The 13,635-nt window shown below is 38.4% G+C and overlaps 1 pseudogene; it reads left to right on the forward strand.

Moving 5' to 3' along the window:
- Window positions 1-11,030: 11,030 nt before the first annotated feature.
- Window positions 11,031-11,573, forward strand: LOC116759663 (annotated as a pseudogene).
- The last annotated feature ends 2,062 nt before the right edge of the window (window positions 11,574-13,635 follow it).

Raw genomic sequence — 13,635 nt, forward strand, 5'->3', positions numbered from 1 at the left:
TATCAATCCTACATCAAAGTAGCAATATATATACAGTAAAACTTCCATTAACTGGATTCCAACAGAAGAAAACTCATGTTATATACTCTATTGCTGAAAAAGGAGAGAAACTGAAAATCTACATTTTTTTTTTTTTTGCAGTACGCGGGGCTCTCACTGTTGTGGCCTCTCCCGTTGCGGAGCACAGGCTCTGGACGCGCAGGCGCAGTGGCCATGGCTCACGGGCCCAGCCGCTCTGCGGCATGTGGGATCTTCCCGGACTGGGGCACGAACCCGTGTCCCCTGCAACGGCGGACAGAGTCTCAACCACTGCGCCACCAGGGAAGCCTGAAAATCTACATTTTTTAAGGAGTAATTTCTTCTCTGTTTTCTGCAATTATGGATTTATAGTAAGAATTTATTACTGAAAGGTGAACCTGAGGCACTGTCAGTTTCTAGGTCATATAATAAAGATTAAATTATACCAATACACTGTAAAAAATATTTTCAAGGAGGCTTAAAACTTAAAAATATATGTCTGGTTATTCAAAGCACAGAGTCTCAAACATTCTAGTTTATGGAGGTTTACTCTGTTCTTTTTTCTCTGAAGTCCAGCTTCATTGCAGTTTCAGAACATGAGAATTTTGAATATTAGTTATTTGCCTAAGTCTAATATCTGTATTTCTTGCTTAAGCACTTTACAAACTGTCTCACTGAATCCTCACAAGAAAGAAATGCACAGAACCTTTTCAGAGGAAAAGAATTTACATGGACTTCTAATGCTGAGGTTAATTATTTTTAATTTTATACTTATATAATATGTACAGTGGTAAAACCAGATTTAAACTTATAATACTTAGAGCTCTTACTAAAATTAAAAAGGCAAATTTAGGAATCTAATACAAATAAAACTGTAAAACAATGTAATTCAGATGAACAACATAAGCTTGATGTGATGGATGGTCTTGTTTGAACTTTGGGTTAGATATGTAAAAAAATATCTATATTAACTTGATTCTTTTGATTTTGAGCACTATAAACCATGGTTTGAATCATTATCACTAGTTTTCCCCTTAATCAATGATGTTGTGTTACCATTGACCCAATCATTTGAATAATGCATCCCAAAAATAATACTAAAAAGTTAAAAAAGTTATTTTATAACAAATCCTTAACTGTGGGTTTGCCATCACTCTTATTGCCAACACGATACAAGGTGGTAGGTATAAACCAGGACCCATGGTATACCCACTCTTTTAAATGTGGTCCTGACTGCTGTGGGTCAGTTTTTCGAGTCTGGTTTCCTCTTTATTACCATACACTGGGTGATGGCTGGGTTTTCCCATTACTTCTCTATATTTAAATGACATTGAACCTCTAATTTGTGCTATTAGCCTCAAAGCCTTTCGGCTTTTCATGTGGTGAGAATGAGATTGTAAACATGAACAGAGCATGGGCACTAATATTATCTGGGGGTGGCTAGTTATCTAGATAATCTCATCAAATATTTATATTACACTTTAAAAGTTTTCATTGAAGTGAAAATTCCAAATTAAAAATTTCTAAGCAAACTTTACAGGGGTTTATCTTTTAAGAAACAATTTAACAGATTTATTAAGAAGTACAATTCATATATCATACAATTCACCAGTTTAAAATATAAAACTCAATGGTTTTAGTATATTCACAGATACGTGCAACCATCACCACAGTCAATTTTAGAACATTTTAATCACCTCAGAAAGAAACCCTGTACCCTTTAGTTATCACCATTCCATTCCTGCATCTTCCCCTTTTCCCCTCCACCAGCTCTAAGCATTACTTTCTGTCTCTAAAGCCTTCCCTGTTCTAGACTTTCATATGAACAGAATCATACAACACGTGGTCTTTTGTGACTAGCTTTTTTCACCTAGTATAACGTTTTCAAGATTCATCCATTTTGTAGCATGTATCAGTACTCATTCCCTTTCGTGGTTACATAATATTCCATTGTATGGCTAGTCCACATTTTGTTTATCCATTCACCAGCTGATGAACATCTGAGTTGTTTCCACTTTTTGGCTATTATGAATAATGCTGCTATAAACATTCTTGTATAAGTTTCTGTGTGGACATATGCTTCATTTCTCTTAGGTATATTCCTAGGAGTAGAATTACTAGGTTAAATGGTAACTCTGTATTTAATTGTTTGAAGAAATGGCATAATATTTTCCAAAGTGCTGCATCATTTTACATCACCACCAGCAGTGTATGAAGGCTCCCATTTCTCCATGCCCTTGCTAACTCTTGTTATTATCTGGCTTTCTGATCTTAGTCATGTTAGTGGGTGTTAAGGGGAATCTCATTGTGGTTCTAATTCTCACCTAAACTGTATTCAGTGATAATTTTTGTTTCATCATTTCTTGATCTTTTTTAAAAAAATGGAAATCATGCCTTTGTTTTTTGTATGAACACTTAAAATTTATTTATTTTAAAGTCTTCATCAGACTCTCATAAATTATTTTCATCTGGAGTAAATTGATAGTCTAATTATTTAGTATTTCTTAGTATATTTCCCCAAACATTTTGTAATTTCAGTGTGAAGGCTCATTTTCAGTTGGAGTGGTATTTTATTACCTCCACATTGTGCTCATGTCTTCCTATCCAACAGTTCGGTGGTAGTTTCACCTGGCTCACCATGTACCTCTACCCTGAACAAAATTTATAATGGCATTTTGAGGACTCACCCTAAAAGGCGATACTGGGGATATTGCACATTCAGTTAGTGAGCCAGCCAAAGACTTCATTGAAAGTCTGTAGACTTTCACCTTGTTAAAGGCATAGCCCTAGTTGTTGGTCAGTAACAGTTTTTTCCAGTCCTCTTTCACAGGTCACAGGTCATATGGTCGGAGGGGCTGATAATTCAGAGGATTAAGAATAGAGCTGGAAGTGGGGAGAGAGCCCAACTTACTCTTAACTTTAAATACTGAAAATGTCATATGTCTACCAACTGCAGCTCTACTCAGAACTTTATGTTTTCGGTCTATAATGGTGTTTATTTTTATACCTATTTTTTCCTATTTTACTTTCCCTTTTTTTATGTGGTTGGAACAGAGGGACTGTATTAAAGCGTGGACTCCCTGTATCATCTTGACTAGAAGTCTTCCTTTACTTAAGGAAGGAAAGCTGGAGGCTGGGATAATCTTGTAGCAGAAGCTAACAGTTCTCCAGGTAAGGAAAGAGAGTGAATATTTTACTTTTGCTTTCACAGCATTTTCTCTCATTAGGTGAGAACTTTCCTTTGGAAACTCCCCTCCCCTCTCACATCAGTCAGTATCGTTTGGGGTTTGGCTCATCCTACCCCCATAGCATCAGTATGTGACTCAGAGCCTAGGCCACAGTAACTGGTTCAGGAATGAGTAAATAATCCAAGTTGTCCAATGAGATCCCTCCCTGTTATTTTTCTGTCAGGAAAGAGATCTACTCTTCTTATCTCTGGTTCCTAGAATCGTCACTTATTAAATGGGGGTGAATAATAATACCTGTTTCACAGAGCGTCAGGGACTAGTCAGGCGAATCAATCATTAAGCACAGAGCCCAGCACGTGTCGGTTAGGATCCCCATCACTGTTTTTATGAGTCCATGTAAAACTGAAAGGAGGGAGCAATCACCCTGGACTGGGCTGGTCTAGGAGGGATTCATACAAAGTGAATCCTTTAAGTTGATCTTAAAGAAAAAGTAGGGGTTTGGTGAGAGGGACAGAGAAAAAACATTCTACAGAGGTAGACGAGGACAATATGGCTGTGGGTTACAAGGAACTGTGAGGAGGAGGGTCAGGTGAAGGCTGAGGGTGCAGGCGGCAGGGAAGCACATGCGGGAAGCTCGCTGGGGCCTGAACCAAGGAGTTGGGGCTTTGTTTCACAGGTATTGGGAAACCAGGGAAGATTCTGGATTGAAAAATAATGTGACTGATATGGGATGGCTTATAAAGAAATAACTCTTCTATAGGCAGAGGGGACGTGAGCAGTCACTCCATGTGCTCCTTCACTGTAACCTCTTGACTTAAACCCCAAACAGAAAGCCAAAACACACACACAGGAAATTGTCTAGGAGCATGAAGGAAGTGAAGCAGGGAAACATTTTCCTCAACCCCGCAATGGACTCAGAGTCCATGTTTCACTATTTTGTGTATTAACCAAGTCAGCTTCCCTTTATCTCTGAGCCATGTACACCGAGTGTGTGTGTTTGTATACATACACACATATGTATTTTCAGCAGTGTATAGGTTTTTCTAAAAATACATTTTGTATATGTGATTTGTACAAAATTACACAGCAATTTTAATGACTTATGAATTTGTTTTAGTGGTTGTGTCCACATTCCTTTTACTATTCTCTCCTTAAATAGATAGATCATTGTGGGGACTCCAGCAAGATGTGGGCAAACGAAACCTAGCTTCCTTTGAAATATCTGAAGACGTGGCATCAAATGATTAGACTGGAGCCGCAATTGTTCCCTTTCAAGAAGAAATATGTTCTTAACTTTGCTACAGTTGTCACTACTCCCTCTTATTTCCCAACCCTGAGCCTGTGTGTCATTGGTGTTTATCATCACAATAGTGCTCTTGTTTTGCTTCTACTTGGTTCCATACGTTGATTTTCGTTCCCTACTTGGCCTCTATGGATATTTTAACTTGTAACTCATGGATAACACCAATTTTGATTTTTCCTGTCTGAAGTTGAATTTTTATAGGTATTTCTTCTAAATATTCTAAGACAAGCTAAAAGTAGCATTAACTACCCTAAATACTGAACAGCTGAGGCCAGGCCAACTCTTGGTTGTAATTCATGTGTACCACCTTTCTTGGCCTGGCTAATTTTTTGTGCATTCATTGACAAACAGAATCTGCCAGAAGTTGTTTTCTATTTGACGGCAGGCCCACAGATGCTGCGAAATCATGCCAACATGTGCCAAGTTGTCACCTCAGTATCCCTGTTTATCAGGGACTTCATTGTACAAATCCCTTGTCCACTGTTATGTCATATTTACTTATTCAGATAGATAAAGGCCCACGCCCAGATGAGTGAATTCTTAGGAAGGTGCTATTTTTACCCAGTTCCCTGAAAATCACGTAAGAGTGACAAATATTTCCATAGGATTAATGAATAGGTGTTTCAGTCTCCTCTGCCCTTATTAAATACTAGCTTTTTCTTTCATACTTGGAACTCTGTTGAATTTGTGGATGAGAAACATTTTCCATATATAATGAATCCAAGGACTTTTTAACCTATTTGATTTTGTTACATATATTGGTCACTCTTTTAAGGAATTGTTCCCAATCTAACCAAGAATCAGATAACCTGAAAATTTGGTACATCTTTATTTAGAATATTTTTATATTTTTGAATAATATATATATAGGATACTTCTTGATAAGATCAAGAAATGACCAAGGGAATCATGTAGCTTTAGCCATCCTTGTTTTTATCATTTGCCAAAAAATTTCTTTAGCTTCATGGAAACCACATAGAAACCAAATGACTTGGTTTTCTTTCCACTTCTCTAGGCAACAAACCAATTTTTTTTTTTTTTTCAAACCAATTTTTTAGTTTCCATGGACACCCAGTTGTGCAACAGTAGTTAGATCTGTAAAAACTGCTATCTGACTTAGAGTCTGATGATGACCTACCCATCGGCAATGATAACTCAGGCTTGGCTCTCTAAGGGACCCATATGTATGAGACTGCACGTGAACTTCTGGGACAGCGCCAAGTTACTGTCCCTGGTACTTTTCCAGTTTCCTAATTTGTGGAGGTTCATAAATCATTATGGATCTTGTCTTGATATCTGGGTAGTCAGAAAGCTCCAAAATAAGGCAGTGGGAATGGTAATCAAACAGGTCTGGTTGCAACAGATTTACTTTCCACTTGGTTAAGAAAGAGGTCTCACATTCTGATGGCTATGTTAACTCAGTTAAGAAGTGGTACTTATTTGGAATTCCTTGTGGGAAGCCCAAAATGTACTTGAAATGAGAGAAGTCACAAACTTGTTTAGTATATATGAAGGATGGCTTTGAATCTAGGCAGTAACTGAAAGTCTGCCCATTCAGGCTCAGCAGAAATATAAGAAAAGATTGAACTGAACTGTCCTGTATCATATACAAATTCTCCAGGGCCTGTTCCCTCCTAACTTAGGATAGAACAAATGATTTTTGAAAGGATCAATCTGGTTTCCAGGTTTTGAAAATGTTGATCTTTGCTTTTGCTTGCATTGTGTAAAATTCTCCATTTCCCAGTTGCCCCAAAATTAACAATTTAAAAACTGAATCTTTCAGACCATTAATCAGTGTTGGAAACGTTGAAAAAGAAAGGTTTTGAAAAAATAGTGAAAATGGTACTTAACTGGATACTTAACTTTGCCATAAATATGCAAGACCATGGTAAGCATGTAATTTGTCTTTTCTTAGTCTCTGTCTCCTTGGTTGCCAATAGTACTTCTAGCACTACTACTCAATGAAAAAATTTTAATTTCACATACTACAGAGGTCATGTCCTGAGCTTGAGAGATCTAGCTCTTCACAGGAATAAAACTTTCAAGTTCACAGGGATTTGATCTTGTATTTTCCCAAAAAAATGCCTCTAATCACTTCTGTTTCTCTCTGCACTATGGAAGTTTTCCACGAATACCATAGAAAATGGATTCCCGAGGAAAGAGAGTGGGTATTTCTCAGAGATTTTCATTTTTGATTTGAATTTTAGAGAGACAAATAGAAATGGAATTTTAAAATGTATTTTTTTTAAAAAAGGAGAGATAGTAATAGATGGTAGTTGGCTATTGGAAATCAGCAAAGTTTCATGGGTGTATAATGAACTGATGATCTGAGGTGATATATTTTGTCATTAGTAATTAGGTATAGGAGAAAGATTTAGGAGAAATGTTACAGAGAAACTTTTAGCTTTACAAACCTAGGGACTGATACATTTACATACCACAGTTCCTTGGCAGCTCCTTTATTACGTGCCAAGTTTCTCATCTCACTAAAGTACCCTGGGCAAATAAAAAGGGAAAGGCATTCCAGGTAGAAGAAACGCCATGATCAGAGATTGGGGAGTATGAGATAGCATCGTGTGTAGAGGCAGTGCGAAGAGTTTGTTTAATCCTTTTGGAGTATAAAGTACAGGAGGACACTAGATCATTCAGAGTTCAGGTGCAGATTACAGAAACCACTTTAGCAATTTTAAAAGAATTGTGAAACAGAAACCAAAGGAAGGGAGTTTCTCAAGAGGGTCAAAAGCAGCTATATTGTCAGGTAAGATCAGGGCTGAGCAGTGTCCAGTAGCTTTGACCATTAGGAGGCCTTTGAAGTCCTTAGCAAAAATTGGCCAAGAGGTGAACTGGGCCACAGTGCAGGGAATAAGGTATGAATGGCAGATGAGGAAGAGGAAGTGAGGGGAATCTGTTTTCTGGGAGCTTGGCTTTGAAGGGAAGGAAAGATTTTTCTGAAGAAAAACACAAAATGGAAGAAGGTTTTGATCTTAAGCTGTAAAAACCTTAAACAAGTTTGGATGCAGAAGGAAAGAAGTCAATGGTTAGGTAAGAATTGAAGATGCAGGAAAGAGACAGATACTAGATACTAGATGTCCTCAGATTGAGAGGAAAAAGATCTAGTCTCGAGGAGGCAGTGCTGGCCTTAGGTACGAAGAGAACTATGTGTTTCTCTTACACACGGCAGAGGGGGAAAGCATGAGTGAAGAAGCAGATGTGTTTGTAAATTGGGGAAAAGAAGGGAGTAGAAATCACACCCGATAGATTATTTTCTTGATAGAAATAATCAAGAAAATAAGAAGCAGACCATCTGCTGAGAGAGGGGAGAATGGAATGGGAGTGAAATAGGGTGGGGTAGAAAGTGTGAGGGAGAAATGGGTGGAAGAAAAGAGCCAGAAGTGATCAGAATTGCTAAGCAGGACGGACCTTGAAGAAGTGGGGAGATTTCTGAGGAAAGGCTTAAAGTAGTATCATAATTGACGTGATCTTGGGATCTTTGGTCTTTTAGAAAGTAGTGGTGGGTACTAAGAATGATATTCCTCTTTAAAATATATTTTTTTGCAGCTGTCCACCTGATGATTAGGTAAGACTTTTAAATTATCATCATCATCACCTGTTAATCATCTACTAATATGATCAATCTTTTATTTCTAAGACCATCTTGAGTGCTTTGAATAAGAATGAGACAAAATGGCACAAGTAAGAATGTTCTAAGAACTTACATTTTGAAGTACTCTTCTGTGAACTCCCTGGTGGTCCCGGGGTTAGGACTCGGCACTATCACTGCCAGAGCCCCTGGTTTGATCCCTGATCAGGGAACTAAAATCCCGCAAGCCACGAGGCATGGCCAAAAAAATAAAATAAAATTTGAAGGACTCTTCTGTGACTGAAAGTCATCAGTTTCGGTTAAACATGATTGAAGATTTGAGAAATCTGCCCAATAGATTGGGTAAGGATATGAAAAGATGCTCAAAATTATTACTCATTAGGGATATGCAAAATAAAACACAAGGTAATACTGCCATATGCCTATTAGAATATCAAAATTGAGAAGACTGAACATGCCAGGTGTTGGCAAGGACCTGGAGCAAGTGGAACTCTTATGAACTGCTCACGGAAATGAAAATGGTTCAACCACTTTGGAAAACAGTTTGGCAGTTTCTTAGAAGTATCCGCATCCACATCATATGACCAACACATCTATTTCATCCTCAGAATCGAAAACATTTGTGTGTAAGTCTTTGTACAGACTATCCAAGAGAAAAAGAAATGTATGGCTGTAAAAAGATACATGCAATGTTCACAGAAGTTTTATTTCTAATAACATTTAAAAATAGGAAACAACAAAAATGTCCATCAACAGGTGAATGGATAAATAAATTGTGGTATAGCCATACAATGGAATACTACTTGGCAATAAAAGTAAACAAACTACCGACTGCACAACAACACAGGTGAATCTCAAAATAATTATGAGTGAAAGAAGTCAGACAAAAGAGAGTACATAGTGTATTGTTCCATTCATAAAATAGTCTAAAAAAATCCAAACTAACCTATAGCATCAGAAAACAGATCAGAGGTTACCTGGAGACAGGGGTGGGGTTGGGGAAGGCAGGCAGAAGGAATTACAAAAGAGCACAAGAAAACTCTTGTGGGTGATGCATATGTTTATTATCTTGATTGTGATGATGGTTTCATAGGTACACTCATGAGTCATAAATTAGCAAATTCTACACTTTAAATAAACGCAGATAATACTTTAATAAAGCTGTTACAACAAAAGAACTAATGTGTATGTTCAAAAATTGGAGAATGATTTAATTATGTTATAGAACAGTAAATTTTTTGAATACTGTATCTTTTAAAAATCGTTTTTGGGGGCTTCCCTGGTAGCGCAGTGGTTAAGATTCCGCCTGCCAATGCAGGGGACACGGGTTTGAGCCCTGGTCCAGGAAGATACCACATGCCGCGGAGCAACTAAGTCCGTAGGCCACAACTACTGAGCCTGCACTCTAGAGCCCGTGAGCCACAACTACTGAGCTCACGTGCCACAACTACTGAAGCCTGTGCGCCTAGAGCCCATGCTCTGCAACAAGAGAGGCCACTGCAGTGAGAAGCCTGCGCACTGCAGCGAAGAGTAGCCCCCGCTTGCCGCAACTAGAGAAAGCCTGTACACAGCAACAAAGACCCAACGCAGCCAAAAATAAAATAAACAAATTAAAAAAAAAAGCTTTTGAAGAGTATTTAATATTATCAGAAAATTCTCATAGAATTCAGAGACAAGTGTACTTTTTTTTTTTTGACAAGTGTACTTCTGATTGATAATGGTCCATTAACATTTGTTGAATATTAAATGAATGATGTAGTGTTAAATGAAAAAAGCAAGACACAAAAATGCATACATAATTAAATATGATCCCAATTGTGGTAACTCTCTCTCTCTCTCATGGCTGAAAGGAAATATTTCAAAATGTTTACATTGGTTGTCTCTGTGAGGTGGAATGACATATAATTTTTATTTTCCTCCTTATGCTTTTGGGGCTTTTTCTATAGTTGATCTTCTACTACTTTCACAAGCAGACAAAAACCCAACCAACGCTCTTTGAAAAGATTCTTTCCCACACAATGAACTCACGGGTGCAAATATTTTTAGATAATATATCAGTCTAACTGAGGCACATGGCATCTTTTCCTGCACTTCTTCCCAGTAACCTGCTACCAAACACTGAGGGAGTTTAGTGGAGTGGGGATGTGCTGGAAAGACCAGCTCTAGACTGCAGTTAGCTTGTGATGAGACACAGCCTAGAAATGCCTGCTTATAAATATGTTTTATGTAGCCTCGGGGGTTCACTTACCTTTATTACTTCCCTGCTAGCAGTCCCTTGATAAAACCAGGTCAGAGACAGAGAGAATAAATTCCCTGGGCTACCTCCAGTACAGCTCTGTCAGGAAATGTTCACCGAGTATATCCTGATGAGAAAAGGAGAGTAGCTGTGTGTCAAATGTAGATAATTCCTCAGTCTTTTGTCCAATCCATGGTGAGCCTTATGCATTTCTGACTTCTTTCCTGCTTGAGTCAAAAAGATGACCAGGGGAGGGTGAGGCCTGTGGAGTGACAGCCAAGGAGGAAGGCTTGTGAAAGTGAGGGTCAAAGGTAGGGAGGAGTTGGGAGAGCTCTCATGCACAAAGATGTGCCTTTATTACTGTCCTCCACACATGAGGGATATCTGTCTTGTGAGACTTCCACTCTGCTCTTCTGCCCCTGTGGAGAGACGCAATGACTGATGCTGTCTGAACCAAGGGGGTGCTTCGGCAGGAGGGGGGTTGCTGGGGCCTGAGGCAGAGATGTTGGTGAGACCCATGGGAGCCCTCCTGCCCAGCTCGGCCAGGACTTTGGGATTGTACCTGCAGCTTGAAACATGAGGATTAAAGGGAACTCGAGCCTGAGGCATGCAGGGCCAGAGATGAAGCATACCTCAGGGCAGCTCGAAGGCAAGGAATAATATCTCTTCAAGTTTGCAATAAAAATGGCCTCCAATAAAACTGCATTGCAAAACATGGGAAAGAAACAGGATGCAAAGAGTAAAAAGTCAGAGAGGAAGAGCCTGAAGAATTGGTAGTGGAAAAAGACAGAACTGCCGTGTAGTGAAAGGGAGGGGGTGGTTATTTCCTCAAGTGGAAGGGAATACAGATGCTGACAATACTAGGAACCTGAAGAAAACCTATACTGCCCAGCGGTAATTAAAACATTTGTTAATTCTCCAACAGCTGGTACAGAAAAAGGTGGTACAAAAAGAAAATCTTCATCTGGCAGCGAATCTGATGATAGTGAATCAAAGAAGAGAGATGCCGCCGGGCAAAGCAAGAGGCTTTGTGGGAGGTCTGACCCTGAATGAATAACTGGTGCCACAGACAGCAGTGGAGAATTGGTGTTTCTCATGAAATGGGAAGATTCAGATGAGGCAGACTTGGTGCTGACCAAAGAGGCAAAAATGAAGTGTCCTCAAATTGCAGTGCTTTTTATTCAGAGACTAACTTGGCATTCTTGTCCAGAAAATGAAGCTCAATAATTGTTTGCATTGCCATATATATAATTACACACACACACACACACACACACACACACATAAGTTGATGCATATAAGCTCTGGGTCTTGGTTTTTTTCATTTATTAGTGTGAAGAAATAACTAGATTCTAATGAAAATAAAGTTTTGTATGTTCATTTTGAAGGAGTGTTAGGGCTTTTTTTTTTTGTTTTTTTGAGTCTATAGCACTGGTTACATTAAACAAATAAATAAAGCTTTCTTAGTTGCTTCCTTTATCAGAAAAGAACATTTGATACCATGATATATTATTTTCTCTGCATTAGGGAACAAATATTCTAAATGTTGGAGGAAATCTCCACAGTCATTACGCAATCAGATTGTGTTTAACTCATATATGCCTAAGGACCATTCCGGGTTTTTCGCTTATGAGGGGGTTTTTTGTGTGTATACATAAAACACATATGTAAATGATTTTCTTTTCCTTCTTTTATTTTTTAAAAACACTTGCCGAAACAAAAATGCCAATTCATAAGCAGGGATAAGCCCATATTTCTGGGATGCCATCGCTCTGAGCAGCCTAAGAAATAAATGCGTTCAAGTTAAATGGAAAATTTTCCTGAAGGCTTAACCTTTCAAATTAGGTAGATGATTCCATAATTAATTGGAAAATTTAAATATAATGTAAATAACTTAAATTGGACAATAAAAGCAGTTGTATCTGAATCCATATCTATAACTACAGTCATATAAATGGAAGTTTATTTGCAAAACTCCTGACAGGAAAAATTTTATCACTACCAAGAATCTCCCCACCCAGATGAGAAAACTAGAAAAATCCTGGTGTGTTTCAATTAGCCAAGCAAGACTTAGTTAAATGGACATTTAAAGGTTTCTTCTAGTGAACTTCTTCTTTACTAGAAGTTGAAATCCCTGTGCTGTACTGACTAAGAGGATGTCTAAGACTTTGCTCATGGAAACCTAACCAGGTTGTTAGAGATGTTGTCAATCTAGGACCTGATAGAATAAATTTTAAATAAATAGTTTAGATTAACTTAAATAAATAAAACTATTTAAATAAATAGTTTAGATTAACTTTTGTAATCTAAACTATTGATCTATATGTTTTTTCTTTACCCCCAACTGATTCCTTACACACAGGCTCAATCTTTTCAGTATCTGTGTTACTGGTTCAGCAGAAGCATAGAAAAGCAATAAATTTGTAGTAATCAGAACGTTATCCAACTGTATATTGTTTACTTTATTGTAAACACTGGTGAACAATGGTCCATAGTTTTATATTAAAAAATAAAATAGGACTTCCCTGGTGGCGCAGTGGTTGAGAGTCCGCCTGCCAATGCAGGGGACACGGGTTCATGCCCCGGTCCGGCAGGATCCCACATGCTGCGGAGCGACTGGGCCCGTGAGCCATGGTCGCTGAGCCTGCGCGTCTGGAGCCTGTGCTCCACAACGGGAGAGGCCACAACAGTGACAGGCCCGCGTACCTCAAAAAAATAAAATAAATGGATATGCAAACTTCCACTTTTGCGAATTATCAGTAGCTATAACATTTTAGCTAATTTTTTTCTTTGTAATTATTTAAAGAGTTGTGTTTCATAATGCTTGAAAATGTGTTTCTTCAAATGTCCCTGGGACACACTGTAATCCTTTTGCTATGTGAATAATCTCACGTAATTTATCAGATTGAAAATTTATCTTCAAGTTCTTGTCTTAAGTATTCTCTCCTCCCTGACCCAGATTTCCGTAGAATTTTGAGGAGGAGCTCTGGTCACTCCATCATAGCTCTTCAGCCTTCTGGAGTTTACCCTCAGCCTCTGCACCTCCTCAAATGATCATCAGGCTTTAGAGGCTACCATCACTGGGTACGAACTGTGGGAATCCAGTTCCTATTGCCTGCTTAGGGTCAGGGGTGGCAAGTGGAACAGGGAGTAAGGAGAGTCCTTTATGTAGGAACAAAGTTTTAGGCATCACAGGCAAGAATTATATATGCTTTTTTCCTTAGAAACATTGTCATACACATGGATTAAATTCTAGAATGAGATGATGATTGTGTTTAACCATTTATTT

This window comes from Phocoena sinus, chromosome 9 (genome assembly GCF_008692025.1).
Source record: "Phocoena sinus isolate mPhoSin1 chromosome 9, mPhoSin1.pri, whole genome shotgun sequence".
NCBI lineage: Eukaryota > Metazoa > Chordata > Mammalia > Artiodactyla > Phocoenidae > Phocoena > Phocoena sinus.